The sequence below is a fragment of the Castor canadensis genome, chromosome 8 (genome assembly GCF_047511655.1).
Source record: "Castor canadensis chromosome 8, mCasCan1.hap1v2, whole genome shotgun sequence".
NCBI lineage: Eukaryota > Metazoa > Chordata > Mammalia > Rodentia > Castoridae > Castor > Castor canadensis.
The window spans coordinates 77,276,431-77,304,079 of record NC_133393.1 but is presented as its reverse complement, the minus strand read 5'-3'; the positions used below and the strand labels follow the sequence as shown (position 1 = coordinate 77,304,079).

At 36.6% G+C, this 27,649-nt stretch overlaps 1 protein-coding gene across 2 annotated transcripts in view; it reads left to right on the top strand.

Annotated features, from left to right (window-relative positions):
• Positions 1–27,649, top strand: part of Slc2a13 (solute carrier family 2 member 13) — a 331,342-nt gene that overhangs the window by 199,817 nt on the left and 103,876 nt on the right. The window lies entirely within an intron of this gene.

Sequence of the window (27,649 nt, the reverse complement as noted above, 5' to 3'; positions counted from 1 at the left end):
AGCAATAAACTGAATATTCATGGTAGGCAAAACAAAGAGTATCAAACCCAGGAAAATGGAAAGGCTTTGTTTTAAAAGCACATTACTGACAAATAAAAGCTGTTTGCATTTTCTTATTGGGTGAATTGTCATTATCATCTTTTTCACCCTACAAAGCTGATTTTAGAAAAGCCTATTTAAAGTAAAATCTAGAAATAAGGACAAATGATTTACAAAAAGTATATATGATTAGGAAATATAATACATTTAGACCTCATAGCAGTGTATGATAGATTTTATATAACCTGTTAATCTTTATTTGAAAATTGCTGAGAATAAATACTAATTTTCTTATTCTCCTAGAGATTTCCAATCAAGGAAAATATGTATATCACTATTTGCCTTATGAGTACACCTTGCCTCTGTTCACATGAATTACTCCCTTTGAGTATATCTTTTAAAAAACTTACATATTATTTTCATATTGATTCAGCCCATCCCTGATTAGTCTGTATCCTTCACATATAAATAGCTCTTCAGGGCATATTACCGGCTATGAGCCTGTTCTGAATTGTCCCATAGAAATTTACTTCTGTCTTTCTTGTGGTTTTTATACAAATCTGTTTTCTGGTCCTCCTAAGTAAATACTAAACCCTGCTTTTACCTTACTCTGGTTGCCAAAGCCTGACCACACTTGTGATGGAGGAACTGTTGGTCTGGATGTTTGGATAAGAGTAAACCTTCCTCACCCTCCTGAAACTCATATCTATCTAATGCCATGTTCCCAGAATTTTTGCATCTCTAGTTTCTGCCTTTTGCCCTTCATCTTGCCTCCATCTCTCGTAGTTTTCCTCAGCCACACTCTGGCCTTTTTCCCCATCTTTCTCTCCTTCTGTCTCCTTCCTTTAGTAATCTGTTCTTCATCTCCACATTTCTCTTCCTCCTCAGGTATTAAGAATGAAATGCAGCCATGTACAGTATTCTCTTTACCCCAGCCCAAAAACAAGCAAATAACTATGGTTGTCTGCAGGTTTTTACTATTAAAATCATTAGGGAATGATGGCATAACTAACAAGAAGAGAACATTTCAAGATAATTCACCCTCTCACAAAGTTGTGAACTAAGGTGGTTATTTTTGTAGTCATAGATCCATTAGATTCTGTGTCATCTTCATGCAACTTTATCTTTCTTCTTGTTGCTATCAGAAGTTAAGGGGAGAAAAAGTAAAATTTAGGAAAAAATGGCTACCTATGTCTCCAGTCCTTGCAGTATGGTTCTTATGGTCCCAGAATTGTGATTCATGAATTTTGTGACCTCCTCTTCCTCCCTGATTAGTTCTCATGTGACCACCCCCCATGGATCCAATCCACCAAAACTTTTAAAGGTACAGTTGTGAAGGTGGAATGAGGAGGGAGAGTGGGTGGGTTGAGAGCATAGTATCTGAGGTTCCATTGTCTTTTTTGCACTCAGAAAATCAAAGAAAGTGGAGAAAAATTCAGGTAGGTTACTTCTAATAACGTAAACGAGAAAATAACCCAGAAAGTGTCCAGTCCATATACTTTCCAGACTTTACAGCTTCCTTGTGCATACATCAGAGAGCTTCTGTAAGAAGGTGGATTGTGAACCATGTGTTACTCTGTTCCCTTGGTAAATGCAGAGGGAAATGTAATCTTAACACTCAAAACCGGATCATCATTTAATGTACTTTCCCACTGAAACTTTACTGTATGTCGTAGGCAGGTTCTATATTCTACCATAGTACCTATAAGATAAGTTAAGGATTTGGTAGGATTTTACTATATCTTGGGCTTGTAATTTCCATATTTCTGGGAAAACTCATAATAAGTGCTGACCCGGGTCCTTGCACATGCTAAGCAAGTGTTCCACTACTGAGCTACATCCATAGCCCCTAATAACAATTCTTTATGTGCAAGAGTTAGAATTTATCTAACATAGATGAATTTTTTTATCAAATACATTTTGCATATTAGAGATTAGCTTATACACTAAGTAAAAAGTATTTTCTGATTCTCACTTGAGAAGATTAAACAAAAGTAGCATAAGCAACTTAAATTTGCTTTCACTTCTATAAACAAGCATATGTTCTGTTTTATCATTTTATATCTTGATGGATTTTTATGAATTTATAAACATTTGACAGACTAAATACATACCCGTCCCTGTAAAAGTCAATAAAATACAATGTTTTTCTTATTTTGGAGGCTCACATATTATTCAGAATACCAAGAAAATTCCAAAAGTTTATTAAAATGTACCAACTACACCTAATTAATCATTTTATTATACCATATATTTTTATCATTTTATGATACCATATGAATATAGTCAACCTTATACTTACAAATTTGATTTTTAATTTATTTAGCTTTTTCTACAAAATAACACTGTATACAATGGCAAAATCAAAGCAATTGATTTTTCTATTTATAAAAAGAATCAAGTAAATATATACATTTTGCTTCCTAATTAACACTGCAAAACAGATTTTATCTTATCTACTTTGTTGTCTTTCATAATTGTTTTGCTTGTTTTCATACTTGAAGGGAGGAGGGTAAAACACACCTGCAGCTATCATTTGAATATGAATTTTAGTACTTGGTTTAATATTTACTTGGCCCGAATAATGCAACTGAGATTTTCTGCCTCCACCCCATCCTCATCCTTTTTGGTTGCCCAGCAACAGAGAGCAGACTAGACCCAGCAGGACAGAAAAATAGGTTTAACTGTCATACAAACTGAAGAGATGAAACCATTTCCTTAATGGTTAAGATGAAACCCTGGGGAAAGTTGTGTGTTGACTTACATATCTAATCTGTGTAAGTGTGGATGCATGCATGTAAAGGGATATGTATATGTAAGTACCATAAGCAGCAGTCATAGTTTAATCTGATAAAACTCAGTTGACAAGCTTGCCTAGTTACTCATAGTGATGTAGTAAGAACCCAGGTAGTCATTTGCCTGCTGCCTCAATTTCTTTCTTGACAGAAAAAGAGCACTGGAGTTACTTGACATCAGGGATTAAGGATTGGAAATATGAAACTAATAGGAAGCCGTGCTGAGATTGTCTCAGCAAAAAACAAATAGCAAGTTTTTTGTTTTTCTCATTGCTGGTGTTTAAACCCATGTCCTTCCTTGTACATGCTAGGAATTGCAAGGTGAATTTCTGTCACAAACAAGTTTGTCTCTAGTAATTGTAGAATTTAATTTTAATTTTAGAATTTTAATTTAATGTTAGAATTTAAGGTGTTTTACAGATTGTAAGAGTCATCTTAACCAGCTGTTTGATTTATATTAATATTTATAGATCTCAGATGTCTTAAAGGATAGCATCATACATTAAAATCAGGAATATTTGTAAATAATACTGAAGAAAATTCACTCGCACACATTTACTGTACTTTGATTTCAAAATGCCTTAAAGATAGTATTCTTAAACCATGTTTGTAAATGAGAGAGAGGACAAGACACCACCAAATGCAGCAACTCTTCTAGAAACTTAATTAAAATTATGATGATACATTCAGCCTGGAGTTTAGTTTTATTTTCAGCTAGTCATCTGCAGCCATGCTTCCCACAGAGGGAGGTTGCCAGGCTCACAGCACACTGTGCAACTTGGATGAGCAGCACTACAGGCTGGTTATGACAGATTACATCTGGGATCTGTGGAGAGCAGCCAGAGCACCAAGGCAGAGATGCTGAATGCAGTGTTTTCTGGGTAAGTTTTCTAGCCACTAAAGCACCTGTCATTTTTCTTCAGTACAGTGTTCAGAATATTATTAAGAAACAGATTTTTTTTTCTGACTTAGTTGTTGTCCTAAGTAAGACCAGCAGGTTGCTCTGATTTAAAGTTGTACAGATGAACAGAAGTCCTAGCCTCTGGGCATAGGTTCATTTATTAACTTGTAACTGGAGCAGTAACCTGGTTATAGCTCCAGCAACTGAAGCAGCCATTCCATGACTGCATTTTAGTTAGTCTGCATGTGTATCTGTCAGAAAATATCATGAGTGTGTTTGTGTGTATGTGTGTGTGTGTGTGTCTATGTGTGTGTTCATGCACTCATGTTCAAAGGAGCAGCTATGCATTGAAAAGACAGTTTTGAAAGGGCATTAAAGATTTGTATCTTAAGGAAGTAAGATGCACTAAAAAGTCTGGATACAAAGTACATAAAACATTATCCTTTTCCCCTATAGCTTGTAGTGTAGTTTACTTGGCTAAAGGTGAACTGGTCATATACAGAAGGGCTGGAACCCAAATGGGGGATCTGTCCATCAGAAGAGGGCAGATGGTTAAGACATAGAATTCATCTACAATATCTGTGAGGATGGGCCAGTTCAGTAAACAAGACCTCTCCACAAAATCTTAAAGTTTTCCAAATATATGAAGGTCAAGACTGTAAAACAGGTACCGTGTGTGTGGAGGGGGGGTACTTGCAGGAAGGGGGGATGAATAGAGGAGGTGAAGAAGATGGAGTAGTGTTGATAGGCTTCATTTACATAAAGGAAATAGAATGATGAAACCTCTTGTAATTGGGACAAGGAGGGGTGATGTTAGGGGAGATCTAACCAATGTACAATGTAAGGCTATTCAGAACTATTAAAACAGCCACCCACACGCTCCCCCATATAATGAATATATGGGGGAAAAAAAAGAAATCTTAAAGTATCCCAAAGAAAAGGCAGTATTCAGGAAAGAGTTAACACAACAGGCCTGAGACTGCTGTCCTTGTGAATGCCTGCTCACAAAGTTGACCTTTGGCTAGTGTTTGGGAACTTCATTGATAAATATAATGAACTGAGAATGTCAGTTCTCTACACTGGTGTAGAACTTTCCCTAAATGGCAAGAACAGCTCACTGTGTCCAAACTGCACAAGCAATATGGTTTATATGAATATCTGCTTTCCTCTGGGAGTCTGGAATGGGTACATGCTAGGAGTACATGCCTATTATGCTGATCTCCCAATTAAAACCCCAGGCACTGAGTCTCTAATGAACTTCTCAAGCAGGCAATATTTCACAGGTGTCACAACTTATTGCTGAAGAGAGTTAAGTGTGTCCTCTGTGTGACCCAGTTGTAGAAGATGCCAAGAGGCTTGAGCTTGACTTCCTTCAGACATCACCCTATGAGCCTTTTCCCTCTGCTCTGTATCCTTTTGTTGCAATAAATCATAGTCATATATGTAGCAATTTGTGGTCCTGTGAATCCTTCTAAGGAGTCATTGAGACTGGGGTGGTCTGGAGACACCCCCTCCCCCAGCACAGACAGAATCTTTTAAACTGAAAGGTAGAGGCAGGAAATCTGATGGATACTGATGGATAGCAGTATCTTGTCTGTTGTCTTTTCATGTCATAATGAGACTCCAGGAGAGACTGGTCCAGTTTGACACAAGATTTAAATCTACCCTGCTTTTCCTATCTTTCTGCTCACTAGTTTTGAGTGATAGAAAACTTGAGCTCAGTGGGAATCTATTGATGCTCATAACTGAACAATTTAGGAGTAGAGGTTGCTTCAATTCCATGCCTAGCTCATATGATGTTTCATATCTGGGTCCTGCTGCTTCTTTGCAGGTTGTATTTATATCCTCATTATCATAAAATGGCTATGCATATTCCAAGCTTATGTTTTTCCTTCCAATAGGGAAAAGCAGTAGTTGAAAATTGGAGCTCAAAAGTGTGATTTTTGCCACATGCCTACCCTAAATCACATACAGAGGCCTTCTAGGATCCTGGCATAAGTTTACCTTACTCTCCTCCCAAAACAGAACCAAGAATGGTATTTTTCAGAAGTAGAGTGAAGAGCTCCCAGAAGACCCAAAAAATCACAACAAATGTTTTACTATTCCCAGTTCCACTACCATTTAAGAATCATCACCACCTCATAAATTTCATAGCTGTGTATTCAATATTTGTGTGTTTTTTGGGAAAAATCATCCCAACCTACCTAATCTCTCTGATACAGAATTTTGATTAAAGGATTCATAGATTAAGACTCACTTTTGGAAACATTCTTTTAAGTCCTAACCTAAATTAATGGGATGTTAGAGTCTGGTCCAGAATATTTTTCAAACTTTCTGTAAGTAACTACGACTATGCTTATCAGATCAGTTTAGGTTTTATCCTTATTTTTCCATCTAAATTTGCAAATTGGATTGAAGCTATTGTTTTATTCTTGTGGCCATTTAGTTCTTTCTCTTACCCTTATTACTCATCTCTGAAGCACAGTAATTTAAATTTCTGTCACTTTGAAGAAAGGAAATGAACTTTTTATGAACAAACGTTTCCTGGAATGGTCATACTTTTATATGAACCTCAATTCAGGATAAGATCAGAGTCTATAAAGGCATTGATCTCATGAGAGAATTTATTTCCTAGTTATTTAATTTTTTAAACTTGAACACAGAACTTCTGAGCCATTTACTTCTTTCATGGTAGATAGCTAAAACTGTGTGGACAATGTACATACAAAATTATATCAGTCTATTATATATGACTTGCTTAGGATATGTGATCTGTAAGGCTAATGCCAGTCTCTGCCTCTGAAATATTATAACTACCTTAGGCACATTTCCTAGATTCCATTTTGGTGAGGAAAAAAGAATATTCCTTTTCTCTTGTGATTTTAAGTACACCTGGCAGAGCTTTAAAAATACCCTGAGGTCTGTCACAGTGCATACCTGGAGGTTTACCACAGTTTTTTTTTTTTTTGCAAGCAGTATGATATAGTATATTTGAAATAACACTGCACTTTGGTAGGGAGGGAAGAAGACACATTTCAAGTGTAAAAATAGTTCTTTTTTATTTGCATGCACAGATTTTTTTCAGTCTTCATTTCTTGTTTTTCTTTCATCTTTCATTTTATATACAAAGACAATGTGTTAAGTATCCTATTTAAATATTGTAAATATATAATGTCATCCCATTTGCACATTTAATTTGCTCATGCTGAGAGAATAATCAAGAGAGATGTAAACAGTGTGGGTGAATCTGGTTCCATTCCATGAACATATGCCCCAGTTTGAGCAGTACTATGGGAATTTGTGATCTGCAGTTTCCTCACGAGATCTCTCAGTTTCCTGTATGTTTCCATAGTTTAAGTCTCATGCTGATTTGAGAGTGACGCCTCAATTTAAAGACACACATGTTCAGATAAAATGTCCCTAAAGACAAACCAGGTAATTTTGTTTAGTTGAAGAAATAACAATCTCTTTAGTGATAGAGGGAAAAAAACTTGTCTAGTATGGAGCTATTGAGCTGCAGAATGGGATGTCAGTCTCTAAATGGAAATGCAAATATATTCCATTTTTTAAATGGAATCCACTGTTTTAAAAAGAAACAATTGATCCATCATATCCACTTCTAGAAATATATCCAAATATAACAGTCTTTTAGATCATATGTACGATATGTTCACTACAGAGTTTTATATAAGATGAAAAAACTATGTAACAGCGATGGATTGTTTAATAATGTCTTTGAAATATATGTGTATACTATTTAGTCATTAATACTATTTGCTCTAATTAACAATAACTAATGTCTGTCACTTGTTTACCATGTGCCAGGCATGTAATAAATTCACATGTATTATTATAGAACAACTCAAAATTCAGTGACTTTGTACATCTCCATAAAAGTATGTCATGTTGCATTTATATATGTATTTAATACGCATGTATACATTTTGGCAACTTTTAAATATATTCATTAGAAAATTCTAGAAGAATATAAAAAATGTAGGTAACAATTATAGGTGAAAAAGGGGAAAGTTGTTTTTGAAAATGTTTGTAGTATCTGATTTCCCTATAATGAAGATATTACTTTAGTTGGTTCTGTAATTACAAATTCTCTAATGGTGCTAGTGGCTACTTGTGGCTATTTTAATGTTATGTAGTAGAAATTGAATTAAATAAAAATTTCACTTCCTCAGTATACTAACCACATACCTAGTGCTCAGGAGCTGCATGTAGCTGGTTCCTGCTAGATTAGATATAGCAAATATGAAACATTTCCGACTTCACACAAAGTTCAGTTGGGCAGCACTGCCAAACCTTCAAATTAGAGGTTATAGTCCAAAAATAATTATTGGTAAAAATGTTTAAACATCTTCATCCCACTACTGCTTATGGTAATGGAATAGTTCAATTTTTTTCCCTGCATACTTCAAGCAAGTAGTTGGGAATTGTCTTAAAAAAGTGTCTCTTAAGTGAAAGTTAAAAAATTCTGCAATTAGGAGCTCCATTTAGGCTTATCCTTTACACAGTCTGCAGCATACCCATGTTCTTCTAAAATACTTGGCTTGCTATATTTGAACACGTGCTAGTGTGGAGTTATCAACTCACTATCTTTTTTAGTAAATGGAAGAGTCGAGTCCCAGAAGGACTGACCAGAAGGCGTAATATGTCTCTTTCTCCAGAGATCTCTTAAATTCATAGGAATGCTGGTAAAGGAATAACAACTAGTGTCACTTGCTTGCTCTAGGAAAACTAAGATTAGAATTTATTTCTCTACTACTTTTATCCTTCCTCTATCCTCATCTTTCAATGAAAGGTTAGTGAAGTGAGGATGCACCCCTATGTTTCCACTGTACCTTCTAGGAAGCTGAAATTACAGTAACTGAGAAAAAAAAGCATGTGTTTTCCCCTGTACATGTAACTTGAATCTCACAATTGGAAAATTTGCATATATTTTTAATTCTCTACTGGCAAGGAAATTCTTTCTCCATAAAGTATATGTAACTTTTATAAGCTTTGGATTATGTCAAAACTGCAATAAATAGAAAGAACAAGATGTTTAACTAGGGTATATTGTAAAAATACTTAAGTCTTCAATTTCTAAGAACTTGGAAGATTTTAAGAGCCCCATTGAGCATTACTGTTTTCTTCTGGAAATTATATTTTTCCTTGGAAAGTAATGTGCAGCAAAGTCACATCTGAGGTGCATCCAGACACACCACGTGCCTGAGGTCTGCGATGCGTGTGCATTGGTAGGTTTTCCCTGCAGGTTGTCCAGGTCTTTTCAAGCACGGATGTAGTGCTCCTCTTGCCATCATCCTTACAGCAGTAGTTAGAACAGTTCTGTGATCACTCCAGGGTTTCATCTCCATTTCTTTTTTTTTTTTGCTTTCTTCTTGTCTCTCTCTTTTTTTCATCTTCCTGCTTTATTTACTAATCTACATCTGTTTTTTACTGCTAGTCAAGGCTAGTATTCATCTATGAGCCTTAAGTCCTTTGAATTGACCATGAACTTAAATCGTTGCTGATGCTGTGCTGTTTGTTTTCTTTGACTTTAAAAAAGATGTACATTGAATATATCTCAAAAAGGTAGTTTACTTTTCCTTTTCCTTTCCAACTTTTCAGTGATGTGATTTTTATTCTGTCTTGTATATTTGATCTGGGCTTAATCACCCCTGTATCTAAGTTCAATCACTTCAGCAAGGTGAGAAACTATTTTTATAGATCATTGGTTAGCTTTACCTTTTTTTAACATTCTTTTGTTATATTGCATAAATATTTTCCTTAAAGGTTTTACTAACTTGTTTATTTGAATGTTGATTATGAGTCAGAAAAAAAAATCAAGGAAATACTATTGTCTACTTTCATTCATTAGGTTCATGAATGATCTATTAATCAGATTAACCATGGGGATAATCAGTGTTTAGTGAATTAGAATGATGCAAAATAAAATTTTAATTCCATTTTAAGGTTGCCATGGTTTTTAATTGACAATTTGAACACACTTCAATACTTCCAAAGACGATTTTTCAGTTTAGTTTATTGAGCTGGCATAAGGCTAGTTTAGCTATGTTTACTAAATGTTGTCAAGGTATTTATTAAAATGTGCTAAATATTTACTGTAATCTAACTCATTACTAAATGTACTAAAATGTTTAAAACTGGATTATCTTTTAAAATATTGAATATTTCTCCATTTTCATCATTTATGTTGTAACACATTGGTTAGCTTTAAAAATTAATTTATGCAATAAAATAAAATTATTGAACAAAATGTATTTGTTCAATAAAAGCAATGAATTAATTTTTCCAGTTCTATGTTGTAAGCTCAAAATTAAATGCAGTGTTTTCAGAATTAACAGAATCTGAAGATAATATTTTGTGGTAAAAATAAATTACAGAAAATATATTTTAGATGTAGGAAATATGTACTTTGAAAATGAAGACCTTAAAACTAGGTCCTGTACATTCACATACACATAATAAACATTCTCCAAAAGAAGCTTGTAATCTTCTTTTTTTTTTTTTTTTTCAGTACTGGGCCTTGAACTTAGGGCCTACACCTTGAGTCATTCCACCATTCCTTTTTTGTGGAGGGTTTTTTCAAGAGAGGGCCTCATGAACTATTTGTTCACGCTGGCTTCAAACTACAATCCCCCTGATCTCTGCCTCCTGAGTAGCTAGGATTACAGACAGGAGCCACCGGTGCCTGGCTTAAGAATTTTATAATCCTTATTGCATAAAAGATCATTTTTTTCTAGTTAGAATCTCACTATTTTCATATTTTTAAGATAAACATGTATTTTATTTTATTGGAAAAGTGTCCTAAATTTTTAATGTTTTATTTTTTATAAGATATACTATGTGCATAAAATATATTGTTTAAAAAACCCAGTTTTCCAATTAATACATTTCTAAGCATTTTCCTAGAAATTTTTGACGGACTTAATATTTTAAATGAGTAAATATGGTGGTGTTTCCTTTTTCTTGATAATTCTGGTTTTTTCCCTCATTATTAGATGAGAATTAACTGTGGACTCTTTCCCAATAAAAAATATACAAAGACTAGAATTTTTTGTGATTTTTGTCTCAATCAAAACAAAGTGTCTTAACTTAGAGTAACTTAAACCAAAATTAGAATCTAGTTAAATTTTCAAATTTTTATTTTTGATTATATAATTTAGTAAATTATTAATGTGAACATGAGGAATTGTGTTCCTTTTCTTTTTGCTTACATGACAATGTTGCCCTATAATTTTGGTTCACAAACAAAAACAAAATATGTAATATGGCTGTGGTTGATTTTACATCTTTGCTTTTCATCTTCTGTCAGTTTCCTCATTTTAGAGAGAAAATTTTATCTTCTCTTTTGCAAAGGACTTTTATTTTTTTTGGTGGAGAGTGTTGGAGGTAGTGCCTCACTATGTACACCAGTGAAACTCATTATCCTTCTGCCACACCTTACCAAGTGCTGCATGTGTACACTACCATACCAGCATGCAGAGGACTTTTCTGTCATTACTTTGGGATAAGTTTGATATTTGTTGTTTTTTTTTTTTTTTAATTTGGTACCTACTAAATTTTTAATTGGCCAGGATAGTGTTTATGTTTATTATCGTTGTTTTCTGTAGCAGGGTCATAAGAAACTGTTTAGGAGATGAGTTTTTATTTGCTGCACTGTATCAGTAAAAAAAAAAAAAAGAGAGAGGTTAAAAATAAAAATGAGAGTTGCAGTGATTTTTAAAAGTGCTGTGCTTTTAAGTAAGCTTCTTTAAACCACCAAAGTCATACAATAGTGATGAAATGATAAGCCATGTTCTGAGTCATCTCTTCTGTGCTGTGGCTAGACCAGACATTCTGCAGGTCTCCTAGGCAAGAAATAAAGCCACACAGTATCATCTCTGCTGTCCCTGAGACCTGGACAAGTAGAAAGGGCAAGGAAATGTGGTCTTGCCACCCTGCTCCAAGACATGAAGATTAATGAGACAAAAAGGGTAAGTGATAGTCTTATTAATTACAGGAATGTAGTCTCTCAGCTCAGGCCCTTTGTAGACTGAAATCTAGATAGCAGGCCATGCAGAGCAGAGGTAGAGACATAAACTGCAGTAGAGATCATGCTCTTGAGAGATTGCAAACTTTGGAGATCAGATGTCGCCTAATAGGTCTCCTCTTATCCTTAGGGGAATAGAATTGATTAGTATTAAACAGACCTGAGTTAACCTACTAACAAACCCATATTCAGGTTAACTCATTTACCAAGGAAGAATTATTCTCATCCTGTGGTATCTACAAATATTGAAAGAAAAAGAACCATAGACAGCTAGTAATAATGACCAAACAACTTATGAAAACTATCATTTCATAGTAAAGAAGAAAGTTGAAGTCTAGAAAAGGTTGTAGATAAACGTTGAGCCTAGGTAGATTTTAACAACAGTGTGATTTAGGGGAATTAGCCATATTCTGAGTCATCCCTACTGCTAACCTCAGGCAGGTTCTTAACCTCCCTCAGCCTGTAAGTTCCTGATAAATAAAGTTGCAGTAATGATGCTTACCTTAAGGTTTATCAGCTGTAATATGCCTACAGAAAATGATACCCGTTACTTCCAAGTTCCTGTCTTAGACTTCATTACAGAAATCTGGAAGCAACATATTTTCAGGGCTCCTGTACTTCATTAACTGAAGAAACAATAGCATTGAGTGAAATTAGAGATATTCATATGCTTTCACAAAATAAGTTAGAAATCTCCCATCTTCTTTGACCTTAACTATTCTTGATTTACTTATGAGCCAAGAACTAGAGATTAGTTTTATCCCTTCTGTGAAGGTATAGGAATATATAGTGACGAGAGTGAAGGTGAAGGCCCCATGCAAGTTGTCAGAGTTCAGTGCAAGAATGCGAAGAGTAAAGAAGCAGATGTGGCAGAGTGCAAAGGTGTTGTAGCATGGTCATACACAGTGAAGGCATGAGCTTAGCATCCTGACAGAAATGGTAGAGAGGCCTGGGGGCTAGTTGGTAAAGGTTTCCCAGAGGACAGCATCTTACATGCATCCAAAAGTTAGATCTAAAGAAGTACATTTGGACTTTCAAGACATTCTTAGTAACTTAGGTGCCCAACGTAATTAAAATATGAAGAAATAAATTAAAATTATTCATAATTCCACCTCCCACAGATAAAACATTTTACTTTTAAATATATACCTATGTATATCTATATTTGTATATCTATATAGATATGTATACATGTCCATCTAGAGAGAGAGAATTAAAAATTACATAATATATAGCATTCTCTAGTAGAACATGTTTTTAATGTCTATGTAGAATTCTTTTGTATGGCTAGACCATAATTTGTCTAACCAGCCCTATAATGCAGGATGTCAGTGTTATGTATTTTCTTGTAGTTGCAAAATACCGAAAATTTAGTGGCTAAGAATTCTCTGTATTTATTGTTTTCCAGCGTTATATGCCAGAAATCTGGCAGAGGATGCACTGGGCTAAAATCAAGATGTTTGCTGGAATGCATTCCAATCTGGGGTATTGAGGGGAGGACCTCGTGTCTTACCTTTTCCATTCCCCCAGTCTTCAAAGCCGGCAGTGGTGAGCTGAGTTCTCACATCACTCTGATCATTACCTAAATAAACATAAGCCCTCTTGATATGCTGGAATTTTTAGGTGGATGAGGGTACTTGTTCTGCTTTTAGATGGAAATCAAAGGCGGACTCCAGCAGCAAAGGTCAGAAAAGTTTCATTTGTAGAAAACAGAAAGGAAAGTCTGCATGGGGGGACATGTAGCAGGACCCAGAAGCCAATAGTCCATCCACTGAGTCAGGTTGGATGTAGTGTTTTATAGCTTTTGTTTTGCCAGAGGGCAGAGATTGTGGCATGAACAAGTGTCTCTTGGGAAGGAGAGGTGACTTTCCGGTGCGAACAGGTGTTTTTTGGGAAGAGGATGGCTAATCACCATCTTTTGGGAACATGTGGACCTCCTGCAGTCCACCCTTCACTCTGACTGTCTTTTGCCTCCATCTTAAGCTTATAAGACCCTGTGATTACATTAGGTCCAGCCAAATAATTTAGAGTAATTTCCCTGTCACAGGGTCACATGATCAGCAACCTTAATTCAGTCTGCAACCATAATTTTCTTATCCCGTATAAAGTACCATATTATATATTTAGGGGATCAGGACATGGAAATCTTTGGGGGTGGCTCATAATCAGCCTGCCACAATGTGGTCTGTTTTTTCCAGTTCCATAAATAATACTGTATAATAATGATGATTCTCTAATGATCTTTCTTCTACTTGAAATTTAATTACATCTTTATTTCTTTAAGTTAAACAGATGACCATCTTTTTTCCTGTAAGTTGAGTAATATATTCTATTCACTTAATTATATATAACTGCAGATTTAATACATCCCTAATAATTGCTCAATTTAGGACCAAAAGAGTAATAGAGACTTGTATTCCTTAGTATTGGTGCCAGAGTTATTTTACAAATTATAGTTTCTTATTTGGTAATTTGTGGGGACCTTCTGAAGTTGTGTGTTTAAATAAAAACCCAGAAAGGTTTTTCCCATGAGCTGGGCAGGCATCAGGACTTATTTAGGTATCTAAGACAGCCTGCCCAGATCACTGCTACTTTTCCAGGAGAGCATGCATCTTCCGTGGCTTATTCTATGTCAACGCAATCAATTTTTTATCTGGAATCTGCCAGACCAGGCCAATAGTTGCCAAGTATACCACCTCAGAATTGGGAGTTGGGTAGGGATGTGGAGTATGAAACAGGAGCAAACTGACCTTGGAGGTTCCTGAGATTAAAATAGAAAGGGTTATTGATCACTGGAGGTTCAGTTGCTCACCTCCAGTCCCTCTTTAATCAGTAAGCAGAACAGCCAGAGGGACCTCGCAGTGAGGAAAGTAACTGTTTCTTGGCTGCAAGTCTACACTTTCATTCCCACACAAGTGATGTCACATCTATACTTTCCTTGACAAGAAGAAAGAAAATTTAGAAACTCTTTTTAAGGGATTTAAGTAAAATACAAAAATAGTTTTTGCAACAGAACAATTGCTTACTTCCCCATGGAATTAGAATAACTAACCCAGGACTCAACAGTGATCTCTAGAAGGGAAGCATCTGCAAGGAAATGGAAGCCTACCCTCTGGTGCTCAAGAAAATTGCTCAATATCTAATTATTCCTTGCCCTGCTGTTGATTGTTGTGATACAGAGGAAATGAGGGACTCTTTCATGTCCCTCTTTCTCATACATTTGTGAAAAGACCCATTTGTTGTTTAAATTCCCCCATAAGCCTGTTCTTTAGGTTTATTTTCACCAGTGCAGAACTCCCAGTAGAGATGAGATGTTAGTTGGCTTTGAGCCTCTAGAGTTGGTCCTCAGCATTCCTTTAAGGTACTGTGTACTTCTGGGGTTTCCTTTGTAAGAGGTTCACTGCCCATTCATCTGCTCATTTCTAGAGGTCTCTCTCTAACTGCTTTTATGATTCTTTTTTTTTTTGTAGTACTGGGGCTTGAACTCAGGGCCTACACCTTGTGCCATTCGACCAGCTCTTTTTTGTGAAGGGTAATTTTCGAGATGGGGTCTTATGGAACTATTTGTCCAGGCTGGCTTCTTTTTTTTTTTTCTTTTATTATTCATATGTGCATACAAGGCTTGGTTCATTTCTCCCCCCTGCCCCCACCCCCTCCCTTACCACCCACTCCACCCCCTCCCTCTCCCCCCCACCCCCTCAATACCCAGCAGAAACTATTTTGCCCTTATTTCTAATTTTGTTGTAGAGAGAGTATAAGCAATAACAGGAAGGGACAAGGGTTTTTGCTGGGTGAGATAAGGATAGCTATACAGGGTATTGACTCACATTGATTTCCTGTGCGTGGGTGTTACCTTCTAGGTTAATTCTTTTTGATCTCACCTTTTCTCTAGTACCTGTTCCCCTTTTCCTATTGGCCTCAGTTGCATTTAAGGTATCTGCTTTAGTTTCTCTGCGTTAATTGCAACAAATGCTAGCTAATTTTTTAGGTGTCTTACCTATCCTCACCCATCCCTTGTGTGCTCTTCGAACTGTGATCCTCTTGATCTCTGCCTCCTGAGTAGCTAGGATTACTGGCATGAGCCCCCAGCCTGGCTTTATAGTTTTTGTATTTTATGAAATTCATGATTAATGACAACTTAGTAAGAAGTACTAAACTAGACAGAAGGCTTCCTCTATTGAAAATGAAAATACTTTTATGCAGAAAAAAATATAAAGTGATATGTATGAACAAGATGTTGGGTCTGGGGACCTAAAGGACAGATGAGTGAGTCCGTCCCCCACGGAGAGCACTATGAGCCCTGCACCCTGAGGAGGAGGTACATGGCCTCATAAATCTTCCACGGGGCTGATAGGATGCTCTCAAGGTTGGTTCCCCCCATAGAGGGCAAACAAAGCAGCTCATCAAAGAGCCTGTGTGTGCAAATTCACGACCAGTGGAAAGAACCCATCTAACCCTTACCCTAACCCAGAGTTAAAGCATCCATAAAAAGCCCCAGCCTTCACCTGAGGCTCCACTGCGCAGCTCTAGCTGCAGCCTTTCCTTTCTCTAATAAATCTACCTGTGTGTGTACTATCTGTGTCTCGTTAGCTTATTCCTAAACCCAGAGAGGACAAGAACCCCCCTCTACCCCACAACAAAGAGCTTGTGTTTTGTCCTGTACATAGAATGAATAAATGGAGCAAGCATTACTAATAATCTCTTTAGAAGCCTGTTTGTATGAGAATGGCTTGTAGGGTTTTGATGTTGAATTAATTATACCCTAAAATATTTAGCATTGTCTGCTGTTAAGTTTGCATTTTCATAAGGTGTTTGGAATGACTGAATGATATATATATGCAAAGCACAGCCACATGTGCTTTACTTGGCATTAAATAGGTGCTCAATAGATGTTACTTCTCCATTTCCTCTTTTATCAGGATGATTTCTGCCCTTTGTTCCTACTCTGAAATTGAGTCTCAGGACTCAGAAAATGCTCAATAAATATTAGCCATTGTTCATATTTTTCTATTCTGTATTTTCTAACAAAGTATCTTTAGAGTTTTGTCATAAGGAATAGGAAATGAAAATGGCATTTCTAAGATGAATTCTACACACATGAAAAAAAGTAGAGAGTTAGGATGATAGTCAATTGAGGCATAAGGAAGTACTTAAGTCAAAAGTAATTGCCTAATTCTCCTGAACTTTCAGAATTAATGAGATTCAGTGCTTCACAGTGGTATCTGAAGATTAAAGTAAACGTCTCTTATGTAGTTCTCCCTCAATAAATGTATACTGACTGCTAACTGCTTTTCTCCAGGACACACTTCATGTGTAAACATAGGTAGCTTTTTTTTTCTATTTGTGGTTAAAAATTGAATGAGCATGTGCTGGCATTTCATGTGTGCACTTGAAATAAGCCATGTACAGTTTAAGGCTTTCCATTTGAACATCAAAGGGTGCAGTGCTGCCAGTGGGCCATGTCAAGCCAGAAGCCTCATTTACTATTTAATAATACATCAGCACATCAGGCCTTTCTTTGCAGTTCCTTTCCCCAGGGCTATTATAGCTCAACTAGTTCCTCTGCTAGTAAAAAATTGATCAGCTTTCTTTCCTTAATATTTGGAAAAGGAAAAATAAGATGTGTCCTTACTAGTTCAAAGTCTTCATTCACTTCAACCCCTCCTTATTTCAAACAAAGAGAGCTTAGTTAAATATATAGAAAGGTAATAAGGTAAAATAAACTTTAACATTAGTGATTTAGGAAATAGGCCAAAGTAGGAGAAGGTGGTTTCTATACAAGAAACTTGCTATAGAGTAGTCTCTGTGTAAACTGGGGCATAAAGCTCGTCCTTTTCAAAGTGGTCTTAGAACAACCTAAAAATTTCAACAGTTTCTTGAGATAAATCACAATCCCAAGTGGGAGATTGAGGACAGACAAAAAGGGTGGATTTGAGCTGGAGGTGTGGTTCATGCAGTAGAGCACCTACCTACCAAGTACAAAGGTCTTGAGTTCAAATCCCAGTACTGCAAAAAAAAAAAGTTGGACAACTGATGAAATTCTATTTGTAAGATTCTCTAAATAATTCTTATCCACACAAAGACATGTTTTATTCCATGATTCAGCAGTTCTTTTTTTTTTTCTAATAAGAAAGACAAAGCATTTTCAGCATTTCTAAGATAGGCTCTAATCACTTGTCCCAGTGAAACACAAGAATTCCTCCACACTAACAGGATTTGTCTCTGGGCACTTTGGTGGTGATAAAATACCCATTAATCTGTTTTTTTCATAGAAAGTTTATTGTAATGATCTAAACTCAGAAGTATTGATTTTGATATCTAGATGAGTTAAGTCTTGTCATACTATTCCTTCATCCTCATTACAGAAGAGGAGAGGAGAAAAGTGTACCAGTTATTGAATATTTAATGCAGGAATTTCTCAGTCCTCTTATGTGTTAGATGAGTAATTTAGGACCTGGCTCACAGTATTGCATTCTGCTTCACCTTGCTCCTTTTATATAAGCCTACTCTATTCATGAGGAGATAAGATATCATCACGGTTGAGGGTTGGTGAGTGAAGAGTGAGACACTTCAAATGAGGTCAGCCTATGTGTTTTTCTTGTCTTTGGGAACTGAGCAATTAATATTGTTATTTTTCCTCCAGCATGCCCAAGTCCCTGTTTAGTTCTTGCCACATGAGCTTATGTGGATGGAACTCCTTTTCCATTTTATCCTGAATCCGCTGCCTCAAGGGCACCTGTTTTATAGTCACCATTCAGATCGTTGTTAGCACCTGTGAAAGAAACAAATTACCTTCCTGGCTGGAGGGTCCCTCTCTGCCACTGCAGTTTTTCAGTCAGTAAATCAAATAGGCATTTATCATCCTGCTTGCAATTTACAATCTCTCAGGTCCATTTCCAATTCTCATTTATCATCCTGCTTATGACTTACTTGCAATCTCTTGGGCCCTTTCCAATTCTCCTGTGCGCTATCCTTGGCTGAGTTGAAATGCCCTTCCCAACTCAACCCAGTGGTAACTAGCACCTTAAGATTCTTTGCCTGTGTAGTTTTTCAATATGAGAAACAATCATGTGTCTGATTGGAATTACTGATTAGCTGTTTGAATGGTCAGGCAGAGTTAATCATTGCCCTCATGTACCAGTAGCACTTGCCTTCCTGTTTTCACAGACTGCTGCCCATTGGTTTGTAGTTTCTATGTGGAATGCAAGCCCACCCTCTCCAAACAGTTCCCAGATGTTGCCCATCATTTTATCTTCCACTGTGGCTACTGCATAGTGTACCCTGAATAAATACAGTTTAATTGCATTTGACTTAGATGTTTTGCCATTGTTATCTCTTTTCTATTCAAAAATATTATCATCATGAAGTCTAAATATTACTGTGTCTTATTTGTAGTATGTAGAGATGAAAGACACTGGGTTATTTCATATTTTAGAAAATACTAAGTTTGGCAAAGAAAAATGTCTTTCTGTGAAAGCAAACAGACATGTAAGTTTCTCATGTTTATTTAATGATTGCTTTACTTAAAATTAATAATATTAGATTTAATTCAGAGTTGGAAGCTGATAGTGTATGAAAATAACACATGACATTCAGTTCAACAAAATTTTAATACTTTACACATATTTTAAGTGATGTGTGCTTAATATGGAAAATTGGACTTATATATTAAAAAAGGCATACCTGAGTCTCACCTCCTAGAAATAGTGTGTCTTACATTTTGGTATATTTATATGTCTACTAGGTGAGATTCTACCCTCAACATGCTCCTGTATTTTGTTGTTTTCTCCTACTTCATTCTGCATACTCTTGATCTATTATCCCAGTTTGTGATTCCACCAAGATGCAGAGTTCTCTAGACTTAAGGGCAACTGGAACTCAGGCTGATCAGTGAGGTAGAAAAGTGTGGCTGAATGGCCACAGGGATGGTGCTGGGAGCTGGATGAAAAACTAAGGACTTAAACACAAAACTCGCTCATCCTACTCCTGGGGATGTTTTGATTTTTCTACCCCTGCAAGTTGTTTTAATACTCTATTATGAAGCAACAGTTGTTATTATATTTACTTAAGAGGATCAATTTTAACTATACTAAAAATCACTGGATTATATGCTTTTTTAATTTATTGCAGTAATGGGGTTTGAACTCAGGGCCCTGTGCTTGCAAGCACTCTTATAACATGAGTGATTGTTTCCTCTTGATGCATTGTCCCCTTTATTAATATGAAGTGACCATCATTGTCTCTTCTGAGTAATTTTGGTCCGAAGTCTACTTTACCAAAAATGAGTATAGTTACTTCTTCCTGCTTTCAGAGTTCATTTGCTTGGAAGATCTTTTCCTACCCTTTCACTTTAAGCCAATGTTTGCCTTTGTCCTTGAGATGCATTTTTTGTAAGCTATAATGTTTGAATCTTGCTTTTTAATCCAACTCACTATTCTATGTCCTTTGATTGAGAAATTGAGGTCATTAACATTGAGTGTTAATATTAAAGATATATAGTGTTTCCAGATACTTTCTTTTTTTCTGTTGTTTACTTTTCCCCTATTCCCTTTTTGCTAATCTATGTGGCTAATGGGACTTATCCTTTCTTGCATTTTCTAGGCTGTATCTATATATTACTCATCTGGGCAGGATTCTTTTAATTGCTTTCTGATGTGCTGGTTTGCTAGGCATGAATTCCTTTAGTTTTTGTTTATTGTGGAAGGTTTTTTATTTTTTCTTCAACTGTGAAGAATAGTTTTGCTTAATAGATTAGTCTAGGTTGGCAGCTGTTTTCTTTCAGGGCTTAAAATACATCATTCCATGCCCTCCTTGCCATTCGAGTTTGTGTTGAGCAATCTGCTGTTTTTCAAATGGAGTTTGCCTTTGGGTTTTTTTTTTTTTTTTTTTTTTTTTTGGGAGGGGTGGTGGTTGGTGGTGGTACTATGGTTTGAACTCATGGCTTCATGCTTGCTGATAGGCACTCTGATGCTTGAACCACACCTCCAGCCTTTTTCCTCTGGTCACTCTGGAAATAGGGTCTTGCTTTTTGCCTATGCTGGCTTGGAGTGTGATTCTTCTATTTTTTTGTTTCCACAGCTACCGGAATGGTGTGTACCACCAAGCCCATCTTTTTTCCTTTGAGATGGGGTTTCATAAACTCTTGCTTGGCCTGGCCTAGAACCACAATCCTTCATATCCCAGCTTCCCACATCATTTGGGATAACAGACACATACCACCGTGCCCAGCTGTTGGTTGAGGTTGAGTCTCCTGATATTTTTGCCCAGGCTGGCCTCAAACCTCAGTCCTTCCAATCTCAGCCTCTCAAGTAGATAAGATTATAGGCATAATCCACTAGTACCTGGCTTTGGGTTGCCTTTATATGTGACTTATTCCTTTTTTCTTTTTCTTTTTTTCTACAGCTTTCAATATTCTTTCTTTTTCCTGTATGTTTAGTGTTTTAATTATGTCTGGGGGACTTCTTTCTTATCCTGCCCATTTGGTATTCTGAGAGCCTCTGTACCGAGATGTCCCTCCCTTCCTCAGTACTTGGGCAGGTTTTCAGCTATCATCTGTTAATAAATTATCAATACTTTAGTTTGTACCTCTTATCCTTTTACACCCATGGTTCATAAGCTTAGTCTTTTGATGGTGTTCCACAGGGCTTTCATGTTCCATTGATGTTTTCTTATTAGTTTACATTGTCTTTGACTAATTAATCTAATGTATCTACTTTATTTTCAGTTCCTTGTACTCTGTTTTTAGCCTGCTCCTCCACTCTGTTAGGTGTACTATCAATTGAGGTTTTCACTTGGAATATTTAGCTTTTAATTTAAGATTTCAATTTGGGTTTTTTTTTTTTCAGGATTTGTATGTCTTTATTGAATTCCTATTTCATATCCTGCATTGTTTTCTTTATTTCATTCATCTGTTTGTTTGAATTCTCTGAATTCTTTTAATTTGTATCCTCTTTGAACTCATTCACTTGCTTATACATCTCTTCTTTGATTTCATCGATCATTCTTGTCATTTTTTTAATTTGTCGATTAATATTTCTCCTTTTCACTATTGTTTAATGCTTTGGTTGTGGATGGTTGCTTCATGTTTACTTTGGGAATTATGCACCTGGGGTTATTTTTGGTTGGGAATTTTTCAAAGATAATTTAGGATAATTAGGACTGAATAGTATTCTGGATTATGATATATTTTTCTTGTCACTGAACTAGGAGGTATGACTTAGTAGTCAGACATTCAGCTTCAGTTCTTAAGATGCTGGGTGCTGCACCTTACTCCACACAGGGACAGAAAACTCAGCTGCTAAAGCTATCACAGCTGAGCAACCACAGACTTAAGATTAGAGCAATCTCTAAAGATCAATCACTACTAGTGCTTTAGTGTCTTTAGAGGTACACAGGAGCAAAGATGAATTTTCATGACCTAGAAAGACCCAAGATGATAAAGTTGGTAATGGGAAGGAGATAAGGGGATATTACTCTAATGGTAATATAAGGTATGTGGTTTTATAAGGCAGGAAGGAATGGTGGCTAAGCTTAATAGAAGGAGTTAATAAGAAAGTAGAATAAAGTAGGAGAGATCTAATTAATATTGTGTTGACGGAGAGAGGAGAAAATTGAACAAATATAAACAAAACCAAAAACAAGCAAACAAACAAAAAATGATGATCTGGTAGTCTACTTGTGAGCTAAAAGTATGTGTAATAAGGTGATGATGAGTGAGTGAACAGAGATGTAAATATGAGCTGGAGAGCAGTTCTAGTTGTAGGCAGGAGGGAATTATAAATGGGGAAGGGCAAAGGAAAGGGAAGGAGACAGTAAGATTTAAGATTGAATATTGCAAGGCAGGTTTTGTGGCTCTCATATGATGACTTAGAGAAAAGAAAAAGGGGAGGAGTATAACTAAAAAGAAAATGGGAGAATACAAAATTACTTAACTCAGGTATACAAAAAAAATACAATCAAATGAATAAAAAATCTAAACATCTAAAACTTAACAGTGATAAAAACAACATAGTATCAAAAACTTTAAAATTTTCTAATGCTCTCCTGAGCTGGCATTTTTCTTGCCCTTCAGTGTCTTGAGTTTTTCAGTCTATGAGATGGCAGTCTACTCAGATACTTCTCTGGAATGGTATCTCTTCACAGTCTTGTGTTCCTTTTCCAAGGGGGGAGAATTTGGAGATCTGAATATAATCTCTGGTAAAGGCTTCAGGAGTTTGGGACCTCCACTTGCAGTCTTACACTGTTCCTCTAAGCTTGTCTCTTTCCCCTGTCCCAAGCCTCTGACTATTTAAGTCATTGTTGTAGTCTGGGTGCATTCCTTTGTCATATGTCTGCTCTGGTAGCATGCCTGAGCAGTGGGACAGGAAGCATAACAAGGTAGCTTCCTATAAGGATGCATGCCTCTTTGGTTTCTTAGATGGAGCTGTGATTGGTGGCAGTGCCCTGCTGGTCCTGAAGACTCTATCCTTTGTTGGGTGGGGGGGTTTACACTCAAATGTTCCACTGCCTACATTCCTTTCACAAGTTTTTCTGCCACGTTAGAAATCATTCACTGGATCCTCCATAGCTTCTGAACTTCATGCCACAGCAGCTTTTCTGCTCTGGGCTGCCCTCTGTGGCTTCTTTGCCCCGGGCCACGTGCCTGGCAATTTTTTGCTCTGGGCCACATGCTTCAACTTCACCACCTAGGCCACGTGGATCCTTGTTATTGGTGTTCATCCGCCCACTCATGAGATGTTGATGGTTTCAAAACTATTTTGCCTCTAGCACCAACCTTCTCAGTTCAACGGGAATCTGGTGTAATGAAAAATGTTCAATATGATGTATCTGCAAGGAAGAATGCCAGGTGATGTCCCTCCATTGGCATCTTGCAGCAAAAACTTGTATGTGTGTCTTAACAGGCCCTCCAGGTCCTTCTGCAGCACTCCAATATCTCAGAACATCAGGTTTTGAAAATGTAAACTCCTTAAGATTCCTGTAGTGGTGGGAAAGGGGCAGGAATGAATGATGGTAGATAACTGAAGAAATGATGTGTGCATGAAAGTCTACAAGAGAGTAAAGAGTTGTGTCAGTGAGGAGTTTGAGTGAGTGAGTTGAGAGGGTAAGCAGTGCTGGCCAGAGATTAGGATATTTGAAGAATTTGGCTGGTGGAGCAGTAAGCACTTCAGATTTTGAATAAGCAACCCATGGTGATGCTATTCCCGAGAATCACAACATGGGAATAGAGGTGAAAAAAAATATGAGGCAGGTAGTAAAATCTCCCTTGTCTCAAGGAGTGATTACAAAGTAGGTTAATTCCTTTTTGACAGTCTGTGATAGATAAATCCAACAAATTCAACATACAGTTATTAAGTACCTACTTATCAATTCACTAATATTGGCAGGTGTTAAAAAGACAGGCTATGGCCTCAAGAAGCTTAAAAAAAATATTGAGGTTTTTTTTTTTTAAGAAACTCCTAGGAAATGTTTAAACAGGAATGTAACATATATTTTGCTAAGCATATAGAATACATATGTTTATTCTTTCATTGCTTTTTAAAAGCCATCATTAAGGTAGCTTGGCTTTATCAAAACCTACATTTTTTTTAGAGATACTTTGTCTTTGATTAAAATTAGAGACAGGAAGTTGAGTGTCAGGTCATGTTGAAGATAGCGATACATGTTCAGTTCCAGCCTTTTCTGTTTGTAAGCCTCTGCACAGAGCTGTAAAGTTGTTCTTCTATAAGAACACACTGTCCTCAGGCCTTACAACTTTACTCAGGGGAAAGATGGTATGTGTTACATGACCAAAAATTGCCCAGGGAATCTTTGAAGAAGATGATAGCTTGTCTGATCCATATTATGAAATGACTTTGAAAAGAGAAGATATTTCTGCTTTGAGTCTAAAAGAAGAAAGCCTTTTGCAGTTGTTCATATTGTTCTTATGTGAAGAAGGTTCTCTTATGCTTTGTGCAACTTGTTTTATTTTGGTGACTTTGGGTTTTGAACTCAGGGCTTTGTGCTGCTAGGCAGGAGCTATACTACTTGAGCCATACTTCTTTCCCTTTTTCTTGGTTATTTTGGTGATAGGGTCTTGCTTTTTGTCCAGTCTGGCCTGTGCTGTGAATTTCCCTACTTTACACTTCTGTTGTTGCTGGGATTACTGGCGGGTGCCACTACTCCCAGCTTTTGTCCAGTGAGAGGAGGTCTTGCAAACTGTTTTGCCTGGGCTGGTCTGGAACTGTGATCCTCCTGATCTTAGCTTCCTGTGTAGCTTGGGATCACAGGTGCACGCCATTGTGCTCAGCTATTGGATGAGATGGAGCCTTGCAAAGTTTTTGCCCGGGTTGGCCTCAAACCCTAATCCCCTTGATCTCAGCCTCCCAAGTAGCTAGAGTTACAGCCATGAGCCACCAGCATCCAGCAGCTTTGTGCAGCTTGTGAATGTCTGGTCCCCTGAAAATTCAAACTGCTGCCTGAAGGGTTAGTATGTAGTAAATACAGTGGTAGCCCTGTATTACATAAAAAGTTGGCTGATGCAATTTATGAAAACATTGAACAGCCACACCCCCAAACATTATGTTTGTATTTTGTTTTTAAGACCAGATCTTGCTAACTTTGCCCTAGATGGCCTCCAACTAGCTGTTTCCACCTCCTGAGTAGCTGGTATTACAGGTGTGTACCACTACACCCACTAAATTTAAGCTGCCAAGCTTGTAGTGATTTGTTATGGTGGCAATAAAAATGAGTACATTTACCAATGTTAGAGAAAAGAAAATGAAGATGAAACTCAAGGCAGTTCATACAGGAAAATACTTATTGCAAGTTGCCACTGTTGCCTACACATCAGTGAATTTTAGCCCCTACTTTCACTGTGTCCATGATAATGATAATCCCTAGCTGCCCATTGCCAGTGTAATGGCTTGGATATATATCAGGACTCTGTGCTATTGGAGCTGTATGCCTCTAGTCCACCTACTTGGCTTGTCACTAGAACCCTCCTGGTGCATCCTGTTATCTCTCTATAAAGTTCATTTCATGATGTTCCGTTGCCTGCAAAATAAAGCTCAAACATACAGTGTCTCATTCAAGGCCTTTCCACAACAGAATTTCTATAGCTTTATGTTATACTTGTCTATTTTCATATGTACCTTATGTTCTGCCAAGGTAAAATACTTAGGACCCTGCATGCTGTTTTGAACTTTTGTTTTTTGTTTATGTCACTTCCTTCACTACCATGCAGTTCCAGATTGTTATATTTGCTGGAAACCCCTGTGAATTCTTTAGGACTCATCACAAGCATTGAATTCTCTGGAAAATCAGGGAACCCTCCACTTCATATAAAATTATTTCTCTGTCCTCTGTGTCACACTGTAACATGTACATCTTGTGATATTAAAATGATTTCTTTCCATTTCATTCTGTAATACTATGAGTCTCTTGAGGGCAGCAACATCTAATAACATTTGTGAAGTCTTTGTAACTCATATAACTTACATAGCAGACACTCAACAAATAAGTATTCAGTGCATGAGGAATTGAATTATCTGACAACACACCAAAGACTTGCCATTCGAATTTAGATATCTGAACCCCAGAACAATATTTTGTTATAGTCTGCCTCTAAGACTTTAGTACACGAAGTGATATTTTATACTTACGCAACTTCATTTTAAATAAAACTCAAAAAAACAACTTAATTTGATGCCACTCCCATTTTTCCCCTTACCATACTACTTGCAGTTTCCTGATTTCATTGTATCAAAACTAGAAGCAAGAAATACAGTCTCCTGTAGTTTTTATGGCTCCTTTTCTAATAATTATTTTGTACCATGTACCTGGTTTTGTTCATAAAACATTGAGAAGATTCTGAAGTTTAGTAGCAGGGCCAAGCATCAAATCCTTTTAGCTTTAAATATTTGATTTTTTTCCCAGTGTTTCTATTTTCTGCCTTTTTTGAGTACATATTTATGTTGTTCTCTTAGTGGTTACATTTAGGTTTGCTACACATATCCTTCTGAAATGTATATGGTAGAACTTGAAAACTATACAGCACCATTCAGATAGGATAGATTGTTGTCATAATTTTCATCACTTTATACTCTAGCTGCAAAATATTTATAATTTTCATTGTGATATGTGTCATCCACTGGGAATTTCTCTTTTTATAAAAGACTTGTTTGTCAAAGTCCTAGCTGGGTATGGTGGAGCACAGCTGTTTAATATAAGCTACTCAGGAAGTAGAGAGTAGGAGGCTCATCAGGCCAACCACAGGCAAAAACAAGAAACCCTGTATGAAAAATAACTAAAGTATTAAAATGGTTGGCAGAATTTTCAGTGTGATCACTAAAACACATCTTATGTAGTAATTAATAAACTTGACTTACTGTTTAAAAACACTCTACCAAGATGGTTGAGTCCATGTTAATATTGTACATAAGAATGATCATAATTAATTTAAAAAATAGTAAATAGAAGCCATTGCTGAATCAATGAGACTTAAAACATTTCATTTTTTAAATATTATGAAAGTGTTAATAAATATCTGAAGACTTTAGGTTTGTAAGTGTGGAAATGTCCAGCTTGATTTCACATATTGCTCGGAAGCTCACTGTTTAATTTGGGTAAAGCAAACTTGTTTTAGAATGGGTCAAAGGGCTAGGCAAAGCCATGACTCAGAATGTGTCTAGGATTTGAGTCCTAGCACATTTCATCACAAATTGCTGGGAGTATTTTGTTTTGTTTGTTTTCAAGTCAACTTTAAAGTAATGAAGTAATACAGCTATTGATATTTCCACCAGAAAAGAAGCGTTCTGTGAGAAAGTGTCATCCTCAAGTGTGCCAGACATACCTTCTATTGCATACCAACACACTGACATCACGGTCTTTAAG